Source organism: Schistocerca americana, chromosome 10, assembly GCF_021461395.2.
Source record: "Schistocerca americana isolate TAMUIC-IGC-003095 chromosome 10, iqSchAmer2.1, whole genome shotgun sequence".
NCBI classification, from domain to species: domain Eukaryota; kingdom Metazoa; phylum Arthropoda; class Insecta; order Orthoptera; family Acrididae; genus Schistocerca; species Schistocerca americana.
Window position 1 is genome coordinate 153,976,593 of NC_060128.1, and position 24,211 is coordinate 154,000,803.

At 44.4% G+C, this 24,211-nt stretch overlaps 1 long non-coding RNA gene across 1 annotated transcript in view; it reads left to right on the forward strand.

The window, feature by feature from the left end:
• The window catches only part of LOC124552611, a 66,430-nt gene extending 45,198 nt beyond the window's left edge, over window positions 1-21,232 (forward strand). Inside the window, exons 2-3 of the long non-coding RNA XR_006967940.1 lie at window positions 10,094-10,248; window positions 19,453-21,232. This is a non-coding gene — a long non-coding RNA (uncharacterized LOC124552611). The remainder of the gene's footprint in view (window positions 1-10,093; window positions 10,249-19,452) is intronic.
• Window positions 21,233-24,211: the final 2,979 nt, after the last annotated feature.

Consider the following 24,211-nt stretch of genomic DNA (forward strand, 5'->3'; position numbering starts at 1 on the left):
GTTGTGCCACAAACTCCTCCCCAATTCTATTCAATACCTCCTCATTAGTTATGTGATCTACCCATCTAATCTTCAGCATTCTTCTGTAGCACCACATTTCGAAAGCTTCTATTCTCTTCTCGTCCAAACTATTTATCGTCCATGTTTCACTTCCATACATCGCTACACTCCATACAAATAGTTTCTGTAACGACTTCCTGACACTTAAATCTATACTCGATGTTATTAAATTTCTCTTCTTCAGAAACGCCTTCCTTGCCATTGCCACTCTACATTTTATATCCTCTCTACTCCGACTATCATCAGTTATTTTGCTCCCCAAATAGCAAAACTCCTTTACTACTTTAAGTGTCTCATTTCCTAATCTAATTCCCTCAGCATCACCCAACTTAATTCGACTCGTTATAATTTATGAAAATACGACTGTGTGTGAGCCGTGTCAGTGGAATGGCGTTTTCCAGTTACATAATGCACAGTGCCCTCTTATAGAAAACTCGCTGTTCTACGTAGCCGGCGGAGCTGTGAGATTTTACTGCGCAACGACAGAGGGCGCACAGATCAGTGCACATAATTCCTTCGGCAAACGAGCAGGCGCTCTGGCAATTTGTGCGTAGTGATAAGTGGGTACACCGCGCATGCTTCGGCGCTGATAAACAGGAGAGCCAGCAAGCACTTGTTGATGGCTAGAAAACTCCGGGCAGAAATACCGAAGCAGCAAGTTACGACATCCGGCCGCTCGCCTAAAATTTCGTGGAACGACTTTGAACTTAGCCGTCTGCTTACGTGAATGTCTGAAAGAACACACGCTGTTTGCGATCCACGTCTGTGCGAAATACAGGGTGGTCCAAGGTAGATGTTAGAAAGTTGCCGGCCATGACTACATAATATGGAGCGTTAAGTTCTTGTTTCCATATTTATGCTTTCCTTCTGAAGCACTGAGTTTGTAGGACCTTGAACATTATTTTCCACTGAATGAATACGTCTGTACATTGCAAAACCAATGTCCGGGAGCGTCCCGGATGCATCTTTGAAGACCTTGTCTCTCAGAAATAACCCCGTAAGAAATGATCACACTTGTTGAGATCATCACTTTAAAGGGAGCCACCTCACACCATGTCTAGTGATTTTCTAAGGTGTCCAGGAGGCTACGATCTGATCTCTGAAGGTCTCCTGAAGGAGGTGGAAGATGTTCGCATTACGGTGTGGACATACTACATCCTGTAGTTCTCTGATAATTCAGCGTTGTGCAGCCAGTAAAAATTCTTGCTCCAGTATCTCTCTCTCTCTCTCTCTCTCTCTCTCTCTCTCTCTCTCTCTCTCTCGTGTGTGTGTGTGTGTGTGTGTGTGTGTGTGTGTGTGTGTGTGTGTGTGTGTTCGCTGTCATTAAAAATGGGCCCAATCCGGACTGTTCTGCTCTTAGACCAACGTCCTATTGAATGCTCGGCTCGCCACAATGATACGTTCAAAAGTAGCGTAAAATGTATTTACGGTCAACAAATGCTGTTCCAGTGAAGTGTTTCCTTTCTGAAATGTGAAATGGGACATCAGTGAGTGAGCTACACAATTTTCAGAGCTTCAATGCAACGATATCAGAAGGAGAATCAATTCTGGGATAAAATTAATACTCCGTAATACCTATTTTGCTCCACCCCATACTTGGACGTTAATTCGCTGACTGCTAATTCCTAGACATCAGCTGTAATTAGGCGTATAACTACTGCTCAATAGTCAGAAATAAAAACTTGTACCGGACCGGGACACGAACCCGGTTTTCGCATATCACCAGCGGCCGCTTTAATTCGGCTAGCCGTACATATTCCTTAGATAGTACTCCACTAATACAGGAAATCTTCGTACATTCATATTTAAATTGGATGATGGTGGGACATCAGCTTGTATGATTTTTATTAACAATCTGTACTTAAGATTTCATATTTATTTGGCTACTAGTTTCAACATTGTGTCAACGCTATCTTCAGGCCCTGTATAACACACCACACATAAAACAAATAATGTGAGACATCAGTAGTCCGTGAGCTATTCTACAAAACAAATATATTATAAAGATATTATATGAAGGATGAATTCATTAAAAGTAGTTACATTTCGTTGATTTTCACTAAGATGCAATTTACCTTGACATTAGCAATTTATATGGTACAAACCAGTACAAATGATGTTTATATATATATATATATATATATATATATATATATATATATATATATATATATATACCGTTATTTCCATTACAGATCTATACCAGAGTGAGTGCTATAATCCAGTTCAACCTAATCAATTGATGGGCCTGTTATTCAGAATAGTTTTACCCTCACTCTCATGATCTTTCTCGTAAATGAGTGGATAGTCAATATATTTATACTAATAATTTTATACAAGAACACGTTTACAAGGATAGGAGAAATGAGTGAGTAATTATGGTGTAGTGATGATATAAATGTTAGACTTCAGTCGTCCAAATAAGTGGGTGATTAGGCGTTTCAATGATTGCTGTTGACTAATGCAACCCTTGACTAGATTATGTATAACAATACGAAAGTTATACTTTGTATATCTTACTGCGTACTCTTCTTTACTAATTAGTTATTAGAGGAACTGCCAGTATTTTACAACTGTGACAAACTGTTTTGACTGACACCACCCTGTCTACTTCTATTTGGAACACTGTTATGTACTTGATCGTTCTTTTACTAATGCAGGCCTATTAGTATTACATTATTTTAGACCTGGTTTGCGGCCATAAATGAGGCACCGACGTTAAAATGGTATATTTTGGTGGCATGTTAGCTTACGTTTCTCTTGTTGGAATGAGTAGATTCACGAATTGACTCATGTGTATTTATGTTACACCACTATCTTTTAAAATATTAACTAGGTTCCATACCATTCTTCCTCCTCATTGTTCGTATCATTATGAATGATGATGTTTAAGTAACCTATTTCACTTTGTTACCTTATAGTGATGACGATGCCGGCAACGGTGGTCTAGTGGTTCTAGGCGCTCAGCCCGGAACCGCGCAACCGCTACGGTCGCAGGTTCGAATCCTGCCTCGGGCATGGATGTGTGTGATGTCCTTAGGTTAGTTAGGTTTAAGTAGTTCTACGTTCTAGGGGACTGATGACCACAGTTGTTAAATCCCATAGTGCTCAGAGCCATTTGAACCATTTGAGTGATGACGATACAGTGTTATGCAAACGTAACTTCTTTCCACCTTTCACTATTTATAAACAATGGAATCATACCTTACATATGTCAGATTGGCAATGCAATTTTCTTCCTGTTACTTAAATTGTGCACACAATGAAGGGTTTAGGGTATCATTATTCGCTTTTAACACAATTTTCGTACTGTTTCGTGCCTATATTATTATCTCTTATATATATACCCCCATTTTATTCAAATGTCTGGTATTGACTTGTAATGGAAATAACCGTGTATATATAACCTCATTTGTTCTTGTTTGTACCATATAAATTGCTAATATCAAGGCAAATGGCGTCTTGGTGAAAATGAACGAAATGTAACTACTTTTAATTAATTCATCCTCTGTATAATATGTTTATGATATATTTATTTTCTACAATAGCTCACAGACTACTGATGTCTCACGTTGTTTGTTTTATGTATGGCGTTGTTATATAGGGCCTGAAGATGGCGTTGACGCAACGTCGACACTAGTAGGCAAATAAATATAAAATGCTGAGTACAGCTGGAGAAGTTTCATTTTTAATCAAAATACAGGAAACGTCAAGGAATTCACTGTCAGCGAATTAATCATTTTCGTTTGCTTAACGTTATTTGCGCGTATACGTTTGGATTACTTTCAAAAAGCCATAACTCTGTAACCAATTACAACTGGACACATGTTATATGGTATATTTCACTCTAAATACACTGGTGTCCAAAATTTAGGCAACAAACCGCTATTTCCCCGTCCTGTGTCTAATTCACGATATAAGCATACAAATTGTCAACAGACGTCCGTACGATCGGGTTTTGTACGGAAGTTGGCATTCTGGTCAACGGACAGCCAAGATAAGGATGCCGTCTGGGCACCTATCAAACGGAGCACTGTTTGCCTGGTAGTCCCACATCACAATGGCGGTGTGCAGTCAGAGAGAAGATACCTCCCAGGCTCTATGCGATGAAGAGCCATGGGAAGAATGGAAGCAGGCACTCGCGAATATATGTGGCCTGATGGCTTAACGTGAATCGTTCCGTTGTTTCTCGGATGTGGCAACAGGTTATAGAGATCTACATTTACATATATACTCCGCTAGTCACCAAGCGGTGTGTGGCAGAGGGCACAATTCGTTCCAAAGTCATATTTTCCCCCCACTGTTCCACTCGCGGAACACACGAGGGAAAAACGACTGAACGCCTCAGTACGAGCTCTTATTCCTCTTATCTTCGAATGGTGATCGTTGTGCGATTTGAAAGTTGGTGGTAATAATACACTCCTGGAAATGGAAAAAAGAACACATTGACACCGGTGTGTCAGACCCACCATACTTGCTCCGGACACTGCGAGAGGGCTGTACAAGCAATGATCACACGCGCGGCACAGCGGACACACCATGAACCGCGGTGTTGGCCGTCGAATGGCGCTAGCTGCGCAGCATTTGTGCACCGCCGCCGTCAGCCAGTTTGCCGTGGCATACGGAGCTCCATCGCAGTCTTTAACACTGGCAGCATGCCGCGACAGCGTGGACGTGAACCGTATGTGCAGTTGACGGACTTTGAGCGAGGGCGTATAGTGGGCATGCGGGAGGCCGGGTGGACGTACCGCCGAATTGCTCAACACGTGGGGCGTGAGGTCTCCACAGTACATCGATGTTGTCGCCAGTGGTCGGCGGAAGGTGCACGTGCCCGTCGACCAGGGACCGGACCGCAGCGACGCACGGATGCACGCCAAGACCGTAGGATCCTACGCAGTGCCGTAGGGGACCACACCGCCACTTCCCAGCAAATTAGGGACACTGTTGCTCCTGGGGTATCGGCGAGGACCATTCGCAACCGTCTCCATGAAGCTGGGCTACGGTCCCGCACACCGTTAGGCCGTCTTCCGCTCACACCCCAACATCGCGCAGCCCGCCTCCAGTGGTGTCGCGACAGGCGTGAATGGAGGGACGAAAGGAGACGTGTCGTCTTCAGCGATGAGAGTCGCTTCTGCCTTGGTGCCAATGATGGTCGTATGCGTGTTTGGCGCCGTGCAGGTGAGCGCCACAATCAGGACTGCATACGACCGAGGCACACAGGGCCAACACCCGGCATCATGGTGTGGGGAGCCATCTCCTACACTGGCCGTACACCACTGGTGATCGTCGAGGGGACACTGAATAGTGCACGGTACATCCAAACCGTCATCGAACCCATCGTTCTACCATTCCTAGACCGGCAAGGGAACTTGCTGTTCCAACAGGACAATGCACGTCCGCATGTATCCCGTGCCACCCAACGTGCTCTAGAAGGTGTAAGTCAACTACCCTGGCCAGCACGATCTCCGGATCTGTCCCCCATTGAGCATGTTTGGGACTGGATGAAGCGTCGTCTCACGCGGTCTGCACGTCCAGCACGAACGCTGGTCCAACTGAGGCGCCAGGTGGAAATGGCATGGCAAGCCGTTCCACAGGACTACATCCAGCATCTCTACGATCGTCTCCATGGGAGAATAGCAGCCTGCATTGCTGCGAAAGGTGGATATACACTGTACTAGTGCCGACATTGTGCATGCTCTGTTGCCTGTGTCTATGTGCCTGTGGTTCTGTCAGTGTGATCATGTGATGTATCTGACCCCAGGAATGTGTCAATAAAGTTTCCCCTTCCTGGGACAATGAATTCACGGTGTTCTTATTTCAATTTCCAGGAGTGTATATGCACTACATCCTCGGCGAAGATCGGATTTCGGAATTTAGGCAGCATCCCCTTCCGTTTAGCGCGCCGTCCATCTGCTAGTGTGTCCCACTTCAAACTTTCTATGAGATTTGTAACGCTCTCGCGATGGCTAAATGTGCCAGTCACGAATCTTGCCGCTCTTCTTTGGACCTTTTCAATCTCTTGAATCCGACTCAAATGGTAAGGGTCCCATACAGACAAGGAGACGGCACGACCGTGGGGTCGGTGATTTGCACGAAATTTTGTGTGGTGAAAGAGGACTCCTAACACCTCACTTCGTTAAAATACTATGACGCGCTACCCGGAAAGTCCCGGGAAAAATCGATCCAAAGTTTCTTAGGTGCGTTATGAGTATAAAATGTTAGTCCAGTGCCGAGCCGCCGTCTGGCCTAGATGTTTAAGGCTCGGACTACTTCGCCACAGGTCTCGGGTTCGATTCCTCCTATGGCACATCTTTCTTCTCTTTCATTTTCTTTTATTATTCCACAAATTATTCAGAAAGTTTCCCAAACCTACATTATCTTTAACAAATTACATTATTGAATAAAAATTATTTTCTTTTTGTCCAACAACACAATTCATGGCGGTCGGTTTTCCAACTTTCATTGTAAAGTATATGAGGCGAAACATTGGGTTTTTAATCAGAATAACAAAGTCGATTGGGAAACATTCAATTTTTATAATATAATAATTATAAACAAGAACCGCAGTGGTAATTATCGTAAAAACAAACAAAGCAATAATTTTTGCGACACCTTGTGCAACATATAAAAGCGGATTTTTTACGGTCATAGGGCTTTTGCAATAAATCTGTACAAAAACATACCCCATTAACATTTACGAAAATGTTTTGGGTTTCTGATAATTTTGAGGCAAACCAGGCATACTGAATCATGTCTCGGAATATTGGTGACGATAATTGATGGTGAATGATAGAATGAATTTTTATACAATCTTCCAGGGAATTACACGATTCTCCTGTAACAATGCGCTGCAATTTTGCAAGCGCTTTATGAAATTTTTAACTTGCCTGTAAAAGTAAACATCACAAGGTTGCACCAAGGAAGTGCATTTTGGAGCTATGACTTTTACAGACCAAGCTGGCATATTTTCGTCATCTTGAAAAATTGTATCATATCACACCGGATTCGTTTGACCTCCCCAAGAGTCAATGAGAAGTAAATATTTATTCTCCCCAGTGTATTATTATAAAGTTCTCCGGCCAATAACATAGCATCGTGAGAGATTTCTTCCGAAGATGTCGATGCAATTAAATTATTTTCCGTCAATAGCTTTTCATAATACACCACTGCATCCTTCAGTCTTAATTTTGATAGATAACTCTGAATGGATTCTTCAGGAATTTCTTCTCCTATTCCAGATGAGCCAGCAACTTCAGTCGACATGTTTAACCTCGGATCGGAATAACACATTGATCTTTGAAACAGGCACATCTGTTCACGACGAAATTGAAAAACAAACTGCCGTTTACTTCTCACGGCTCGCGCACAGTCCCATGCGCAGATGACCGTTATAATCCCAAGGGATCTCTTACAAAAGCCCCTTTAAACCTTGAAACCCCATAAAACGAAGTAGAACAACGAGCACGAATATTTTTCAGTGAATGAAAAACTTTACGTTCTTGAGCTAAAATAGTGTTTTAAAAATAATGTGGGTTTGAGAAACTTTTTGAATAATTGGTGGAATAACAAAAGGAAATGGAACACAAGTAAAAAAAGTGCCAGAGGAGGAATCGAACCCGAGACCTCTGGCGTACGTGTGCGAGCCCTAACCATTTTTTTTTTTTTTTTAAATCTCATTTTGTTCGTTTTCGTTCGTTGTATCTGCTCTGGGCGGACATCGAAAGACACCCATTTCAGTTCGTTGTTGATCCATTAACTCAGTTTTTTTATTACAGAGGGCAGTTAGCTATCTGACCGAACACGCTGAGCTACCGTGCCGGTGTCCATCTAGGCCAGACAGAAGCTCGGCAATGGACTAACATTTTAGACTCATAACGCACCTAAGAAACTTTGGATCGATTTTTCTCGGGATTTTCAGAGTAGTGTGTCCTAATATTTTAACCACGTACGGTGTTAGGGGTCTTCTTTCACCACACTAAATTTCGGACAAATCCCCGACCCCACGGCCGTGCCGTCTCCTTGTAAGACTGGACGAACTAACGTATTGTAAGCTATTTTCTTTGTTGAAGGACTGCTTCGCTTCAGGATTCTACCAATAAACCGCAATCTAGAGTTCGCCTTTTTCCCCCTATACCAACATGTTAAAAGTTCATCTCTCTTTTCTTTCTGTGTTTCTCTCTGACGATCAATATAGCCGAGTCTCACTATCGTCTGGACATTTCTCAAGCATTTCAATGGAGAGCACATTGAACACCTGTGAAAGGTAAATGAAAACATAACTATAAATAGTACGCTGCCGCCTTATGTGGTTGGTTTAAAAGAGGGGGGAAGGCGCCTAACTACGAGGTCATCGGTCCGTTGTTCCGAAGGAAACAACGTCAGAAGTGTGAGAATGAGACAATGAGACTTACACCACAAAACAGAATGAAAGGAAAAACCACAACAACGACTGAAGCGCAACAAACACTTAAATGGACAAAAGGGGACACGAAAGCCACAAAGACGCAAGAAATTATGTGCATGCATATAAGCAATAAATCCTTGTAAAATCGTATGGGCCGGCCGGGGTGGCTGAGAGGTTCTAGGCCCTACAGTCTGGAACCACGCGACCGCTACGGTCGCAGGTTCGAATCCTGCCTCGGGCATAGATATGTGTGATGTCCTTAGGTTAGTTAGGTTTAAGTAGTAGTAAGTTTAGGGGACTGATGACCTCAGAAGTGAAGTCGCATAGTGCTCAGAGCCATTTGAGCCAAAATCGTATGGATATTAAGCAACTAAATACTTTATACTCCTATGTGTAATTCAAAATTCATCCTGTTCAGTTGGCATGTGCATTGCTAAGAAGAGTGTGGCTACTACAACCTGTGGGGGCTTCGTGGATAAGTTGTGCAGCAGAAACGATTCCAATGCACTGTTAAGTTCGACAGACACCATGCTCTATGTATGTCATTTCCAGCACAACAACGCATCATAACGAATCGCTTCAAATGTGCAGTGCTAAGGAGAGTGTGAATACCATGCCTCGTGAGAGATTTGTGGAAAATTAACACAACAGGACAATCTTAGTGCATTTGGAGAGGCCACAGACCGTCACGACCAATTAAGATCATTTTCCAGCACAACAATGCACCATATCACCGGCTCCATTTGTGTAGTGTTTAGCATACTTTCGCTACTAGGTCTTGTAAGGCGTTCGTGAAAAAGTTGCACAGCGAAAATGACACTGGTGTTATGTTATATTACGTTAACTGGGGACCTAGAAACGACGGAGAGGCACCATCCCCGCCGCAGCCACAGTGGTCCGCAACCACCAAACGACTACCGCAGTCCACTTGACGCCTCCGCCACCCCACACCAAACCTAGGGTTATTGTGCGGTTCGACCCCCGGTGGATCCCCCAGGGAATGTCTCACACCAGACGTGAGTAACCCCTATGTTTGCATGGTAGAGTAATTGTACGCATACGTGGAGAACTTGTTTGCGCAGCAATCACCAACATAGTGTAGGTGAGGCAGAATAAGGGGAACCAGCGAGCATTTGCCGAGGCAGATGGAAAACCGCCTAAAAACCATCCACAGACTGGGAAGATCACCGGACCTCGCCGGGCGGATTCGTGTCGGGTACCGGCGCTCCTTCCCCCCCAGAAGACACTGGTGTACTGGCAGAAGAAGATGGCCACCGTGACCTATACCTTTCATTTTCCCTCACAACAATGCATGATGCCTCATACCAATGCGTCAGATGGACACTGCTAAGAACGATGTGGCTACCAAGGTTGCTGATGGGTTGATGGGAAAGATGCACAGCTGAAATGATTGCTGTCTCATTGGTAGAGACCGACAACCACGACGACCTATAAATGTCACTTTACAGCACGACAGCGCATCATACCTCTGGTTCCATGTGTATACTGCTAAGAATAGTTATGAAAACTTGTGAGGGGGTGGTGAGCAAGTCGCACAGCAGAAACAGTGGCACTGGAGTGGCAGAGCGTGCCGGCCACCACAGGTTGATAGTCTTCCGTGGTTTGCAGATGCGGCGCGGCGGCCTGCCGCGGGATGGATGAGGAGTGGCTGGTGGTGGCCGCGTGTGTCGCCGTGGCGTCGCTCACCGTGCTGGCCGTGGTCGCCTGCTACGTGCGCGTCCTCTCCCAGCTGTGCTGCTCCACGAGGGACGTCCGCTGCATAGGTAACCACAGCCCCGCCACTCTGCTACCGCTGCCTATCCCACCTGTCCCAAGACTGGACCGCTGGCTCTCTCGCCGCTACTTTCTCCTGTGCAAGCCCCTTCCCTTTTACGTAACTACTGCACCCTTCTTCAGTTTGAACCTACCTGCCCACCATATTCAAACCTTTTTTTTGTTTTTTTTGTTTTTCATCAGTCTACTGACTGGTTTGATGCAGCCCGCCACGAATTCCTTTCCTGTGCTAACCTCTTCATCTCAGAGTAGCACTTGCAACCTACGTCTTCAATTATTTAACTGACGTATTCCAATCTCTGTCTTCCTCTACAGTTTTTACCCCCTACAGCTCCCTCTAGTACCATGGAAGTCATTCGCTCATGTCTTAGCAGATGTCCTATCATCATGTCCCTTCTCCTTGTCAATGATTTCCACATATTCCTTTCCTCTCCGATTCTGCGTAGAACCTCCTCATTCCTTACCTTATCAGTCCACCTAATTTTCAACATTCGTCTATAGCACCACATCTCAAATGCTTCGATTCTCTTCTGTTCCGGTTTTCCCACAGCCCGTGTTTCACTACCATACAATACTGTACTCCAGACGTACATCCTCAGAAATTTCTTCCTCAAATTAAGGCCGGTATTTGATATTAGTAGACTTCTGTTGGCCAGAAATGCCTTTTTTGCCATAGCGAGTCTGCTTTTGATGTCCCCCTTGCTCCGTCCGTCATTGGTTATTTTACTGCCTAGGTAGCAGAATTCCTTAACTTCATTGACTTCGTGACCATCAATCCTGATGTTAAGTTTCTCGCTGTTCTCATTTCTACTACTTCTCATTACCTTCGTCTTTCTCCGATTTACTCTCAAACCATACTGTGTACTCATTAGACTGTTCATTCCGTTCAGCAGATCATTTAATTCTTCTTCACTTTCACTCAGGATAGCAATGTCATCAGCGAATCGTATCATTGATATCCTTTCACCTTGTATTTTAATTCCACTCCTGAACCTTTCTTTTATTTCCATCATTGCTTCATCTATGTACAGATTGAAGAGTAGGGGCGAAAGGCTACAGCCTTGTCTTACACCCTTCTTAATACGAGTTCGTTCTTGATCGTCCACTCTTATTATTCCTTCTTGGTTGTTGTACATATTGTATATGACCCGTCTCTCCCTGTAGCTTACCCCTACTTTTTCAGAATCTTGAACAGCTTGCACCATTTTATATTGTCGAACGCTTTTTCCAGGTCGACAAATCCTATGAAAGTGTCCTGATTTTTCTTTAGCCTTGCTTCCATTATTAGCCGTAACGTTCAAACCTTAGTCTCCCTCAAAAATTTGTAGAACCAAATCTCTTGTCGCTGCTCTTTCCTGTGCAAGACCCTTTCCATTTAGATAACTACTGCACCCTTCTTCAGTTTGAACCTACCTGCCCACCATATTCAAACCTTAGTCTCCCTCAAAAATTTGTAGAACCGGATCTCTCGTCGCTGCTCTGTCCTGTGCAAGCCCTTTCCCATTTGAATAACTACTGCGCCCTTGATCAGTCTGAACCTACCTGCCCACCTAACCTTAGTATCCCTCAAAAATTTGTAGAACCATCGGTTCCTTTCATAACCAAATTAACCAACTCCTTTTAGCATCTGGATGTGCCATATCAAACGAACGTTTCCTTTAGTCAAGTTGTGCCATCAATTTAAATCTCCCCAGCCCAGTTTGCAAGAGGCCCACTTAAAAAATAATGAGTATTGTGCTGACAAACAGGAATGCTAAAAGACCCCCTTAGAAATTCAATTAATGACTATCCGAGGGTGCAGCAGTTACCGGTTGACGAGTGAAAGGATTATGAAGATTTTAATGACGTCGTTAATTTGTGTACCATACTCTGAACTTGAGCTATCGTTAACCAGAAACATAATTTCAACAACTTAATGTTCATTGACCCTGGCATCACTAGGGGGGAGGGGGGAATTGCCCACAGTATTTGTTTTGTTTGTGTAATATGCATATTTCTAGGAGTGAAGAAGCAAGTATTTAAGTAGTTGTAGAAAAATGTCCTGTCAAGGTTTCATAATTTTTGTGAATTATTTAAATCTGCCTATTATAGTTAAGTGTGGGTAGTTTTTGCCTCCCCTTAGACATCAGTGAGACAGCTTTTCTCATTAAAATACGCTACTGGCTATTAAAATTGCTACACCAAGAAGAAATGCAGATCATAAACGGGTATTGATTACGCAAATATATTATACTAGAACTCACATGTGATTACATTTTCACGCAAATTGGGTCCATAGATCCTGAGAAATCAGTACCCAGAACAACCACCTCTGGCCGTAATAACGGCCTTGATACGCCAGGGCATTGAGTCAAACAGAGCTTGGATGGCGCGTACAGGTAGAGCGGCCCATGCAGCTTCAACACGATACCTCAGTTCATCAACAGTAGTGACTGGCGTATTGTGACGAGCCAGTTGCTCGGCCACCATTGAGCAGACGTTTACAGTTGGTGGGAGATCTAGAGAATGTGCTGGACAGGGCAGCAGTCGAACATTTTCTGTATCCAGAAAGGCCCGTACAGGACCTGCAACATGTGGTCGTGTATTATCCTGCTGAAATGTAGGGTTTCGCAGGGATCGAATAAAGGGTAGAGCCACGGGTCGTAACACATCTGAAATGTAACGTCCACTGTTCAAAGTTCCGTCAATGCGAACAAGAGGTGACCGAGACGTGTAACCAATGGCACCCCATACCATCACGCCGGGTAATGCGCCAGTATGGCGATGACGAAAACATGCTTCCAATGTGCGTTCACCGCGATTTCGCCGAACACGGATGCGACCATCATGATGCTGTAAACAGAACATGGATTCATCCGAAAAAAATGACGTTTTGCCATTCGTACACCCAGGTTCGTCGTTGAGTACAACATCGCAGGCGCTCATGTCTGTGATGGAACGTCAAGGGTCACCACAGCCATGGTCTCCAAGCGGATAGTCCGTGCTACTGCAAACGTCGTCGAACTGTCCGTACAGATGGTTGTTGTCTTGCAAACGTCCCCATTCGTTGACTCAGGGATCGAGACGTGGCTGCACGATCCGTTAGAGCCAGGCGGATAAGATGCCTGTCATCTCGACTGCTAGTGATACGAGGTCGTTGGGATCCAGCAAGGCGTTCCATATTACCCTCCTGAACCCACCGATTCCATATTCTGCGAACAGTCTTTGGATATCGACCAACGCGTACAGCAATGTCGCGAGACGATAAACCGCAATCGCGATAGGCTACAATCCGACCTTTATCAAAGTCGGAACGTGATGGTACGCGTTTCTGCTCCTTACACGAGGCATCACAACAACGTTTCACCATGCAACGCCTGTCAACTGCTGTTTGTGTATGAGAAATCGGTTGGAAACTTTCCTCATGTCAGCACGTTGTAGGTGTCGCCACCGGCGCCAACCTTGCGTGAATGCTCTGAAAAGCTAATCATTTGCATATCACAGCATCTTGTTCCTGGCAGTTAAATTTCGCGTCTGTAGGACGTCATCTTCGTGGTGTAGCAATTTTAATGGCCATTAGTGTATTTAAGTCTGCCTATTACATTTAATTTAAGTGGGGGGGGGCACTTTCTGCCTCCCCTTTCACATCGGTGAGACATCTTTTCTCATTAAAATATTTTTCAATATGGCGGAAACAGATGCAGTTTCTAACTATTGGTACCGCTGTATTGTGTTTCCATTGTTGTTTTGAAATAAATTTCTTTGTTGTTCGAGCAGTTGTACATTACTCGCAATTCTAATAAAATGTCTGGTCTGTATCAGAGGTTTCTCACAGATGAAGAGATGTCAGCTATAGTAAATGAAGCAAATGAAGGTGATGAAACTAATCCAGAAGAAGATGATACGTTAATACAACCTCACGGAGTTCATCCCCTGATGAACAGCATGCAGCTGCTTCCAGCATAACTGTTACAGCAAAAAGTGGTAGGGAATATATTACTGCGCCTCCAAGGCAAGTACGCAGTTCAGTACAAAATATAGTGAATTTTTGTAAAGGTTTTTCACACCTCTAGTGTCAGAATCTCTCAAAACGTTTATAACTCCCGAAATTATGAAGATTATCATGGACTATACAAACCACGAAGCTCGTAATTAGACCTTAAAACTTACAACCATAGAAGAAATGTATGCCTTCATTGGGATTTTGATACTCATGGGCACAAGCAATGACACTTGACTGCCTCTTGAGCACTTATGGGGGAAAGTACGGGGAATGAATATCTACATAGCAACAGTGAGTTGTATTCGATGTGGAGAACTTCCGTCCCTGATTAGATTTGATAATAAAGAAATAAGAAATGTTTTTTACGCCAGTCTTTGATCACAATATCAGTTCCTTTGACGATGCCGGTTCAGTCAATAATGACTATCTTCAGATCTGTTCTACACCATGTCCTAATGTGGTAAGGCCGTAATGGCATCGCCTTATCACATTAGGACATGGTGTTGAACAGATCTAAAGGTAGTCATTATTGACTGAAACCGGTCATCGTCAAAGGAACTGATATTGTGATCAAAGACTGGGGTAAGAAACATTTGAGAGTATTGGATCACTGCTCATATTCGCGACTATGTCGCAGCTGGTGAAAGAAACAAGAACCGAAAGAAGAAGGCAGGATAAGTTTTGCCCCCTTCGAGAAGTTTTCGACAAAATTGACGAAAGGTTGGAAAATACTACATACCAAGTGCAGATCTAGCGATCGATGAAATGCTCTCCATATTTCGAGGAAGATGTCCCTTTAAAGTCTTTATGAAACACAAGTTGGCATGTTGATTAGGATGTTATCGGATGCACACAGTCGGTATGTTCTAAAAATGGAGGTCTGTGCAGGCAAGGATGAACGACCTGCCGAGGAACGGATTGCAAAGGCAGTTGTTAGAGGCCTAGTGAATCTGCTGGCAGGAAGTGGAAGAAATATAACAACAGATCGTTTCTATGCATCCATAGACCTAGCTGAGGAGCTTTACAATGATGACGAGTTACCTTTGGTGGGAACATTGAAGAGTAACAGAAAACACATACCAAAACAGCTAAAGAAGACGCAGAGTCGAGAGCTATATTCCTCTAAGTTCTTATTCACAGATCCGAAAACAGGCAACTCACCAGGTACCTTGGTTTCATACATCTCCAAACTGAAGCCTACTAAGATTCTCCTACTTCTTTCCACACAAAACAACGATAACAAGGTGGATGGGTCGACAGAGAAGAAAAAGACAAACATTAACCTCTACTACAATGAAACAAAAGGGGGCAGAGAGAGCATTGATCAAATGACGTGACATCATTCAGTAACACGAGGGACGCGAAGATGGCCATTATCTCTCTCTGTTTCACCTTCATTGATATTGCCTGTCTCAATGCTGGAACGATTTTCACGATAACAACCCAATCCGGAATAAGAAACATAATGTAAGAGGGCTGTATCTGCTAGAATTAGGCCAACTGCTCATTAGGCCAGCTGTGGAAGAGAGAGCAAAGAATATCATGGGTTTACAAAAGCCTATCATCTCTGCAACGGAAAATGTTCTAGGAAAAACGCTGCCCAGCATTACTGCAACTGTTCAGTCTGTTGAATTTTATTCAAGAGGAAGATGTCACATCTGTTCGAAGAGTAAAAGCTCTAAAAAGGAAAAAGACAATATGGCAAGTGTGTTCTTAGTTTGTTGCAGGTGTTCCAAGTATGTGTGTTCCACTCATTCTGCTAAAACAATCATATGCAAATGTTGTGGAACTGAAAGTGAAAGTGAGTAGGAAGGCAAACTCAATTGTAATTTCTGACTTTGATTTTCTATTTCCTTATTTGTGGTTTGCTATTGTACGTTCTTTTCTGATTTCTTGATATAAGACTGAGAAATGAATCTGAGTAGGGAACATTATTTAACATTAGAAGGTCGACACGCCGTTAATGCCAACTGCTATATAAGTCGCCATTAGCAATAATTTGAAAATAGAAATGAGCTGCACATCTCGATTTATCGTGGCACTATCAATTAATATGAACAAAGCACATCATTTTCCATGTTTAACAAGCAATAATTGTATTTCTCTTTGACTGTGCCTTCCCACTGTCTCCAACTGCGCTCATTTAGTGTAAGTTCTTAGTTCTGTGCCTGTGTGAAAGCTGTAGAGCGATCGTCAAATGTCTGATAATCTTGAAAACTGCTCCACACTCAAGGTCTGATTGTTCTGTACTTAGGCAAGTTACCGGTGGTTTCAGTTAGCTGGGTAATATTATATCCAATGTACATTCTAAGACAAAGGAAAGAGCGACGCAGCATGAAGATATTATCCAAATGGGACGGAAATCGGTAGGTATGATGTAATTTACAGACAAACTAACGATTAGAATTTCAGAAAAATTGGATGATTTATTCAAGAGAAGGATCTTTAGAAACTGAGCGTCAGTAATGTGTTGGTCTATCTCTGGCTCTTATGCAAGCAGTTATTCAGTTTGACACTGATTTACAGAATTGTTGGATATCATACTGAGGGATACCATGCCAGTTTCTGTCCAATTGGCTCGTCAGACCTCGAAGTCCAGAGCTGGTTGGAGGGTCTTGGCCATAATGCTCCAGACTTTCCCAGTTGGGAAGAGATACGGCATCCTTGTAGTAGAAACCAGGAAACCAGGTCAGGGTTGGCTTTTCTTTTCTCCACAGCAGTACCTCTTCGGTTGTCATCAGCGGCACCCTTAGAGCAGTGTAGTTCATCGACGAGCCGGCCGGGGTGGCCGAACGGTTCTAGGCGCTACAGTCTGGAACCGCGCGACCGTTACGGTCTCAGGTTCGAATCCTGCCTCGGGCATGGATGTGTGTGATGTCCTTAGGTTGGTTAGCTTTAAGTAGTTCTAAGTTCTAGGGGACTGATGACCTCAGAAGTTAAGTCCCATAGCGTTTAGAGCCATTTGAAGCATTATTCATCTACGATATTCTACGCCCCGTTTTGTTGGCTTCATAGGAAGCCATTCTGGGCTTACTTTTCAGCAAGATAATCACCGTTACTCGGCGGGACTTTCTACTGCTTGTCTTCGTGCCTGCCAAACCCCACGTTGACCAGCATGGTCGCCGGGTCCCTCTATAGTTGAGAACGTTTGGAGTGATATGGGCGTATCCCCCTATCGTCTCCGGATTTTGACTATCTAACTCGCCAATTGGACAGAATTTGGCACCATATCCCTGAGGAAGACATCCAAACACTCTATCAAACAATGCAATGCCGAATAACTGCTTGCATAAGGGCTAGAGGTGGACCAAGGCGTTACTGTCTTGCTCAATGCATGAATATCTTTCTCTTCACTATATCATCCAATTTTTATGAAATTCCAACATTTGTTTTCTGTACATGTCCATTACATCTACCGATTTTCGTCCCTTTCGTAGAATGCCCTCGTGGTGCTTCTTTTTTTGTCTTAGAGACTATAAATAAGCAGATTAAATTCGTCACCTTTTTAACGAGCTGATGTACTAAGCCATTCCTCCTACAATTCAATTCATAATTATACACGCGTGCTCATAAATTAAGGATAATGCTGATACATGGTGAAACAACGCTCCGGTGGACTGTTTGCGAGTTTAAATCACCTCGGGGTATGCCCATGCGGTGCATTTGACCTGAGGTGGTCGCACGGTGGCGCTGGCAGCAGTCCACATACGCGGAGGTGTGTTGGTGCATGTGAGACTACTGTGCAGTCGTTTTCAGACGCGTGCTAATGGTGACATTGTTGAAAATGGCTCAAAGAACACATCATATTGATGACATTATGAGGGGTAGAATACTAGGACGACTGGAGGCTGGCCAAACACAGCAGGTCATAGCACAGGTCCTACATGTGCCACAAAGTGTGATATCAAGATTATGGCAACGATTCCAGCAGACAGGAAACGCGTCCAGGCGCTACAGTACGGGACGTCCACAGTGTACATCACAAGAAGACCGATACCTCACCATCAGTGCCCGTAGACGGCCACGGAGTACTACAGATAGCCTTGCTCGGAACCCTACCGCAGCCACTGGAACAGTTGCCTCCTGACACACAGTCTACAGACGACTGAACAAAAATGGTTCTTTCGCCTGGAGACCTGCAAGGTGCATCACACTGACCCATGGTCACAGGAGAGCCCGTAAAGCCTGGTGTCAAGAACACAGCACATGTTCATTGGAACAGTGGTCCCAGGTTATGTCACGGACGTGTCGAGGTATAGTCTGAACTGTCATTCTCTCCGGGTTTTCATATGGAGTCAACCGGAAACCAGATACCAACTTAATGTTCTTGTAAAAGACCTGTATGGAGGTCGTGGTTTGATGGTGTGGGGTGGGATTATGATTGGTGCACGTACACCCCTGCATTTCTGACAGAGGAACTGTAACAGGTCAGGTGTATCGGGACGTCATTTTGCACCAGTATGTTCGCATTTTCAGGGATGCAGTGGGTCCCACCCTCCTGATGGATAATAACGCACCGCCCCACCGAGTTGCCATCGTGGAGGAGTACCTTGAAGCAGAAGATATCGGGCGAATGGAGTGGCCTGCCTGTTCTCCAGACCTAAACCCCATCGAGCACGTCTGGGATACTCTCAGTCGACGTATCAGTGCACGTCTTCAAACCCCTAAGACCCTTCAGGAGCTCCGACAGGCACTGGTGCAAGAATGGGAGGCTATAACCAGCAGCTGCTCGACCACCTGATCCAGAGTATGCCAACCCGTTGTGCGGCCTGTGTACGTGTGCATGGTGATCGCATCCCGTATTGATGTCGGGGTACACGCGCAGGAAACTGTGGCGTTTTGTAGCACATGTGTTTCGTGACGGTTTTCTCAACCTATCACCAATACCGTGGACTTACACATCTGTGTCACGTGTGTTCCCTATGTCCCAATGGTATTAGCGTCAGTTTTTTGTAGTGCCACATTCTGCTATTATCCTTAATTTGTGTGCATGAGTGTATAAGCAGTCCGAATTTGTGATTGGAATCCCGGTTATAATTTTTTATATCTGTCTCTCTTAGTAAGGGAGTTGGGCAAGACAACAACTGCTGAGATTACCACCTTCTCTACATGTCTCGTGAGAGTCTCTGGCTTACAAGTTACTTTAATTGATACAGCGTTTGTGCTACGGTGTTTCGAAAGCTGTGTGCTTAGTGTGTTGTCTGTTCTTCAGGCTGGTGCTAAAACTGGAAAGCCTTTCCTGAGGAGGGCATCGGGTGTTGGAAACGTCGAAGCGCAGCGCGGAGTTGGTGCGGCCAGGATGGCACCGCCTCACCGCCAGACAACGGCATCGCACCCAATTCGCCGGCTGGAACAACTCTGGACAGGAAGAAGCCCTCCAGCGTTTCGGCGATGAACTCCAGACCGCGCGTGCGCAACTATGCGACGCTTTCACGGTGCAGTGTGCGTAATGAGACTGTGGACCCTATAGATGGGACTCGTTTCTCATAGGACGCTCAGTTCTGAAGAGTCCTTGTCCGACAGCGCACCTGCAGCAATGGTGAAAGCCCAGGACGACGGAACTCTATAAGTGCCTATATACACGCTCCTTATGCCGTGTGCTAAAGAAGAACGCATATCAGCTGTGTATTTAAGCGTACAGCAGTATTAAACACAGAGCTATCATAGCATCAAGTCTTGAAAGAGAGAGTGCAGTTCTTTTTTTGTTTGGACCGTGGTAGTGGGCAACAAGGAAAGAAGAAAGCTGTGCTACTGTGAAAAGTACTGAATGATGAGACGGCAGGATAGGGAACAAAACTCATTCGAAAATATTCTCAGAGGACGATCTTCGTCTCAAACCTATTTGAGAATGAGCGACTGTAATGACCGATTCGTAGTAAACATTAAAGTCGCTATCTTGATTTCTCGAGGCCGAGTCGAAAAAACGAAGTTCATGTACGTTACGGGTAAAAATCCGTTCACTGTCAGTATTGAGCTTTCTTAGGTTTTCATTTACGACACCTATTCCGGAGCGAAAAGTCCATCATCCGGCTTTCCACGATCCACAAGAGGTTTTTCGTCATGACGTGGTTAAGCAGTCACAGCTGCATAATGTATTTTGTGAGAGTCTGAAATTCGCCACGAGCTACCAACGAAGCAGTTTCATGCTATAGACTATGCAGGTGCGACTGCTTCACACTATCATGACGGAAATCTCGAGTAGAGCCTGGAAACGCTCATGATGTAGCTTACACTGCGAAATACGAAGGGGAAATAAAAATGCAAATAACAGATATACAGGCAGCAACTAGACTTTTATTCACAAAATATGAATCTGTCATTGTGTCTGTAGTACGTGAAGCAAGTATGGATACTTAAAAAAAAAAAACAGAGGCTGTCAGCATGTTATTTCCAGCACAACTTCTTTTTAAAGTTCCAATGGCACGTCGTTACTGTCATGTTTTAAAGCACCGCATATTTAATGCGGCAATACGTTTGCTCTACACTCGTCAAGGCGCCTTACGGAGTGTGGCGGCGGGTGTTTGGCGCTCCACCAACAGTTTCCCGCTTTTCCTACTCTGACCGCGAATGACACGCGAGTAGAGCGAATGTTCGTAAGCCCCCATGTAGGCTCGAATCTCTCCAGTTGTACCTTCATGGTCTGTCCGCGACGTATGAGAAACCAATACGCTCTTTCTCTTTTCTAAGAACTTACGCTTTCAGAATTTCGTAAACTTCTCAGTGATACGCAACGCCTCTTTTGTAGCATCTGCGACTACAATTTGATGAACACTTCCGCGACGCTTTCGCACTCACTGAATGATCCCGTGAGCAATCACATTGCTATTCTCTCGATCAGCGAACCCACTGAGAAAATATAGGCAACTATCGGTGGAATGACGGTTTTGTAAGCTATTTCCCTCGTGGGTGGAACACATTTTGGGAGATTTCTCTCACAGAATCTCAGTCTGGCGTCTGTCTTTCCTGCAATTGTAACTATAAGGTTTGTATCAGTCATTATTGACTATAATGGTTTCAATTCTAAGTCATTATCAACATCCGTATAAAATAATAAACAGTGGAGAGAAACACAAATGTAAACATTGTATTATGAAAGTAATTGTACAGGTATGTACATGGGACAAATTTGGTAACCGTAATTAATAGACCCTTCTTTGGCGTCAGGTGGTTAAAAATCTCACAAACTTTCCACCAGGCTCTCCTCGGTCATGGTCAAGTGGTGTTTTCAGAGATATTTGTTTCTATAGCTTCTGTTATTACGCTATTCCAAAATCACTTCGTCCTCATAATGATAGATGTTTCATCGAAATTAATCGTGTATCGATTTTCGAAATCGTATCATGCCACGGTTGATTTTTCGGGGCAGCATAGACGTAAGCGCCTCTCTTGTTCCGTCCGGCTTTACGGTGCGTACTGTTTGGTCGACGTAGCAGCAGCGACGTCATGGTATCTTTTAGAAGTCAGAAAGCCTGGAGTGTAAATCGTCCTTCACCGGCCCCATGAGCCGTACTACTTTTGATGGGGGCCTCAACACTGATGAAATGTTGCGTCTCTTCAGAAGCCGAGTAATCTTTCCCGACACTGTTCCACAGAAACGCAGGTTTCTTGTTCTCTTCCGTGGTGTTTCCCTTGCGTGTCTCGCCAGAAATAGTGTGTATTACCTGGCGGTGATTGTACCCATTTTCCCAGAAGACTTTTCGGAGATGGCTTAGTTCTAGTGGCAGGTTTTCAGCGCCTAAGGTGACTTTAGCCCGATGGACGAGGCTGATCAGAACGCCAGATACCCAAGAAGATTTTATTAATGCGCATCGCCGCGAGACGACTCATTCGTACATCGGTAGCGTAATGTATCTTGGCGATGCTGCATCAGGCTAAGGTAGCAGCGAACGTATCTTGACGACTCGTACTAGAAGACTCAGCAGCAGCACTCAGCACTCCGTCCTCAGGCCACAAGTGGCCCATCGGGACCATCCGACCGCCGTGTCATCCTCAATTGAGGTTCGGATAGGAGGGGCGTGTGGTCAGCACACCGCTCTCCCTGTTATGATGGTTTTCCGTGACCGAAGCCGCTACTATTCGGTCGAGTAGCTCCTCAGTTGGCATCACGAGGCTGAGTGCACCCCGAAATATGGCAACAGCGCATGGCGGCCAGGATGGTCACGCACCCAAGTGCCGACCACGCCCGACAGCGCTTAACTTGGTGATCTCACGGAAACCGGTGTATCCACTGCGGCAAGGCCGTTGCCCTTTGGTGGATACCTATTAGGAATTTTAAAGCTTTTTGGATGATTTTATATTAGAACTAGTATACAATAACCCAAACCAATGTTAACACTCTGCCGTCCGGCGATACCACAGTGGTGTCGTGAGCAAAGTATCGCACTGTGGCCGGCGACAGCACTGTAGTACTTTTTTTTATTCTGTTGGTGTTTTGTTGACGTAACAATAAGTTACAGACGTCAACAAGTTTTTTTGTTTTTATACGCACTTGTGCCGTTTCATCATGGCAGTCGAAAGAGACGATACGATTATTTACGATGAATGCGCGGGGCAAAACTTGGAATTTGCCACTACATCGCGTACGTCTCATCACGATCCGATTGACAGACTTTCCGGTCACATAAAGCAACACCAACTAATAGACAAACGTATTTCCGAAACCAATAAACGAAAAACGAAGAAACTGCCATGTATGTTACAAAATAAAAAATAAAAAAATAAAAAAAATAAAAAATAAAAGAATAAACTTAATGTGCAATCTTGTGGAGTTACGTTACATCTTGGAGACTATTTTGCTGCGTATCATATGAAAGAGAAATATTAAGTACGTAAGACATAAATGTTCAAATGTGTGCGAAATCCTATGGGACTTAACTGCTAAGGTAATCAGTCCCTAAGCTTACACACTTCTTAACCTAAATTATCCTAAGGACAAACACAAACACACACACACACACACACACAAAGCCATGCCCGAGGGAGAACTCGAACCTCCGGGACCAGCCGCACAGTCCATGACTGCAGCGCCTTAGATCGCTCGGCTAATCCCGCGCGGCTACCAAAGACAATGGAAATAAACAAATATATGAAACAAACGAATTTTGTATTTATTTACGTAGTATATCATCGAAATTTCATGAAAGTAGGAGAACAGGGTTGAGAACTTATGAGAAATGACGATGAGATTAGTAAAACGTAATAATTTATAATCTCTCGATTATGTCAAGAACGGTCGACGACAAGCCAAGTAATCCGAATTAGCGTTGCCGGCGCCAAGCGAATAAATTTGTAAGAGACGTGTGGACGGCAAAGTATTAAGAGAGCTGTTGTATGATGAAGATGCTTGTGGTGCATCAAAATGATGATACAGAAGTGGAATGATGAGTAAGACTGTTGGACACTGTGGAACCGCTGCTAATGATTAAAAGTCATTGAGAGGAAGGAGCAAACTGGAATGGTTGCGTAAGGTGTGGCGTTCTTACTGCGGCTAGAAACAAGGATAAATCTCGGGACGAATTTCGTGATTGGATAGTAGGAGTTCAGGTGTGAGAGGATGGATAAGGCATGGGGAGGGGGGGGGGGGGGGCTGCATGAGAGGTGGCATACGGATGCAGTGTCGTTGCAAGGTGCCTGGATTGCTAAGTAGTGTATAGGGTACTGGGTGAGTAGGCTGGCCAGCGAAAGTCCTTACGCAGCCATACATATCTGTCCGAGCTAATGCAGTTTGATTTGCGCGTGTGATTTAAAGTTAGGCTGACGTAAAATAATACAGCAGATGAGACTGCGTTTCATTACGGAAGAGCAGTCCAGAGTTATCGACAAACGTAGAGAATTAATAAGTAATTAAATTGCGTTTTCACAGGTATGGCAAGTAATCAGATGACGTAGTTTCGGAGATGGTCCTGTCCTGGAGTACATGTCAGATGTGTCCGGCGCCGATTGATGGAACCGACGACACCGCACTGGTGGGG